Raw genomic sequence first — 3,514 nt, forward strand, 5'->3', positions numbered from 1 at the left:
TTTCAAGGGAATTTAGAAAATAAGAAGAAAATACATGGGCAGTTATTGTTGACTACATCACAAGCATTTAGGGCATTAAGAAAAGGTGCAGAAAGTTATCTGCCTATGTGGTAGACACTAAAGAGAATGGAATTTCCTTAGAAAATATACTAGTAGTTAAAGAGTTTTCAAATGTTTTCCCTGATAAACTGCCTGGGATACCCTGATAGGGAAACAGAGTTTGAGATCAATTTGGTACCTGAAGAAGTACCCATTTCTAAGCCGCCCTATTGAATGGCCCCAACAGAATTAAAAGAGTTAAAAGACCAACCTCAGTAATTACTTGATAAGAAATTTATTCGGCCGAGTGTGTCACCTTGGGGAGTACCTGTGCTTTTTGTTAAAAAGAAATATGGGAGAATGAGACTGTATATAGATTATCGAGAATTAAATAAAATCACGGTAAAAAATAAGTACCCACTCCCAAGAATTGACGATTTATTTGATCAACTGAAAGGTGCTAAGGTATTTTCTAAAATTGATTTGAGGTCTGAATATCATCAATTGAAAATCAAAGAAGGGGATATTCCTAAGAGTGTATTTAAGACAAGGTATGGGAATTATGAATTCTTAGTAATGCCATTTGGATTAACCAATGCATCGGTGTGATTCGGCTATTTCAACCCTTCACGGTGACGTCTCGGCCCGTCACGTATCTCGGAAACGTTTTGTCGCGGTCTCGTCTCGTACTAGGCCGAGACGGAGACGACTCGGCCGAGTCTTCGAACAATGTACATATCGGCCTAGTCGTAACCAGAACGGAGGAGACAGATACCATACCGATCCCCGAATTGTGGATATTACTATATCCATGATGACTCGCTCTGACTCGGTCGTTATTGGCCGATTTGAATTTGTGATGCTTGACACCGGTTGATATATTCTAGTCAACTCAGATATTTTTTAAATTATGCCTTTTTTGGTATTTTTCTAATTTTAGTAATTTTTTAAAAAATTTTGGAAACTTTCATGTGCTATAATGTGTGTATCACCCGATATTCAACCAATATGCTACAACGGATGTGGAATAATCGAGACCGCGATGTGACCGTGACCCGTGATAGCGAACCATGGTAGTGGAGAAGGAACTGTAAGGATTGAATTCGGTGCATTTTCAGATTTCTTTGGCAAGACAAATTCTTTACAAGCGGAGGCGTGTGCTCTTTTAGACTTTTAGTTGGTCTTCAGCTTTGTTAGAAATATGGAAAATCACAGGTGTGTTTGGAACAAAATATGCATGATGAATTGACCAATCTTTCTCAATTTTCATATATATATATATATATTTAAGCACTAATATCATTTTCCCCCAAAACTATATAGTTTCAATTTCAACACCAGGCAGTAAAAATAAAAATCTCTTGATGACAAGGTAAAACATCAATGAAAAGAAAGTACCCAAACAAAAAGGAGAAAAAAGAAACTGTTAATAAAATACTGCTTGTAATTGCACCGATAGGAAGACATATTGATCAAGAAATAGTGAGAAGAGTAGCTGCAACTTACAAGTGGGTAGAGTATAGCCATAACTCCATAGCTAACCAGAGGAGAAAAAGAATACAGCTAGAATACAAGGGGATCCTAAAAGACAATTATAAAAATACAAACGAATAATCAATAATGCATCTCAAAAAAACAGCAAAAGACTAAAATAAATGTATTCTAATTGCTTTGAATTTCAAAGCATCCCTCACAAATTTAAAAAGTTTTCTTCTACCAAAAGGCTTCAGCTCCATATATTCATCAAATAAAATCTTCCCTGTTTGCTATGAGAGACTGCATAGTGACTTCAGTGACTAAGAGCATTAGTACTTTCGCATCTTTTGTCAATAAAAAAAACTTTCATTTAATAGAAACTAATCGTATAAAAGTTTGACAACCTCAACCATTCAGCCATGTACGAACCAAAATACCAATGTAGGTGAAGGATATAGAAAACAGAAAACAATGATCATCTATACGACGCAGGTAATAATTTACTTTATCACCAACAAATCTGACTGAGAAATCCAAATTACCGTGCAAGCATTAGAAAGGGAAGAACACACACCAAGACCTACTTATACACAAAGACAAAGAATCAACACCTAAAGCCCCACTACCTTCAATAATATTTTGTCTAGGAATATGATCCGGAACTAGACTTCTTATAGCATATCACAAAATAAAAGAGGCGTGCAGGGGAATTTTTTATTGGGGGCGGGAAAGGGGAGAGGAAAAAGAGGAACAAGCTGGGCCAACAGGAATGCTGTAGTTTCAAGTTGAAAATACACAGTTCAATGACATTCTAGTAATTGTAAACATGTTAATAGTATCATCAAATAAACTATATGTAATTTTCTGGAGTGAAAATTCTAAAGGAGAATTTGAACTCCAATTAGATTTTAGCAATATGTATTGAAACAAAAGGAAAATAATAAAGAAAATTTTACTAAAACCAGCAAAAAAATCCAGTTTGATTAAAAAAAGGCCAGCCTCTAGTCCAAACTCAAATCCGAAAGATTCCATTCATATTTGAGAAACATAAAATTAAGGACACGATCTTTTATCTGAATTATAGCAGATAGGACACAACAAAAAAATATTAAAATTCCATCACGTACTCAAAACAACAGTAAGCATACATCCATGAAAGAAGCAAAAAATTTACTGCTTTTTCAATATAGGAAATAAATCCAATAACATAAACTTGTAGGCAGCCTAGAAGGCAAGAGCTAATTATCATTAAATCACAAGAATTGAGAACTTTATCTTCTTGAAATATTAAAATCTATTTCACCTGGAAGAAGAAACTTAATAGGAGTATTGAGCAGACAAAATCTTCATCATTTGCACATGCAAAACCAGAAAAATACATTATTAACAAAAATAAATTCATAAAAGAATAGAAAAGAAGAAATTTTGAAAAATAGAAACCAAAGGCTAAGAAATATGCGCATGTCACCATTTAATTTGAGAGCAAGAAGAAGAAACACTAACATCATAACAATCCCGAAATGTTCGGGAACACTTAACTCACATTTCATGTTCAGTCAACCTCTCTTGGTCCTAGCAGTATGCAACAAAATTAGCAAAGGCTACAACAACACATTAAGGATCTTACCAGGAGTGAACAAGGGACATCTTAATTCAAATTTTAGGTTGTCTATGATGTGGTGATTGACATGACGATATGCCCCTTGTATCCAATGCTCTTAGCAATTAAGAACACCTAAGAAAGTGCTTAAAATGTTAAATTTGCACCCAAAAAGAAAGGACTTGGGAAAGTGCAATACTCACAAGTGTGTCCACCGGGAAATTATCTTGTGTAAGATGAAACAATAAGACACATGGCACCTATTTAGCACAAAAGTTTATTAAATCTATCGACAAACACCAGGCCACGTAATTATTTCTTGAAAGGTTTGGATTACAAGCTATATTATAAACTAAGTACTTTTATACCATTACGGTCCATTTCCTCCACAAATTCGAG

The 3,514-nt window shown here is 34.7% G+C and overlaps 1 long non-coding RNA gene across 1 annotated transcript; it reads right to left on the reverse strand.

Annotated features, from left to right (window-relative positions):
• Nucleotides 1-1,585: 1,585 nt before the first annotated feature.
• LOC140006208 (uncharacterized) lies at nucleotides 1,586-2,851 on the reverse strand. The gene is made up of 2 exons (XR_011813840.1): nucleotides 2,819-2,851; nucleotides 1,586-1,620 (listed from the first exon to the last, which is right to left on the reverse strand). It is a non-coding gene; the product is annotated as an uncharacterized lncRNA (long non-coding RNA).
• Between the last annotated feature and the right edge of the window lie 663 nt (nucleotides 2,852-3,514).

Source organism: Coffea arabica, chromosome 5e, assembly GCF_036785885.1.
Source record: "Coffea arabica cultivar ET-39 chromosome 5e, Coffea Arabica ET-39 HiFi, whole genome shotgun sequence".
In the NCBI taxonomy this organism is placed as follows: domain Eukaryota; kingdom Viridiplantae; phylum Streptophyta; class Magnoliopsida; order Gentianales; family Rubiaceae; genus Coffea; species Coffea arabica.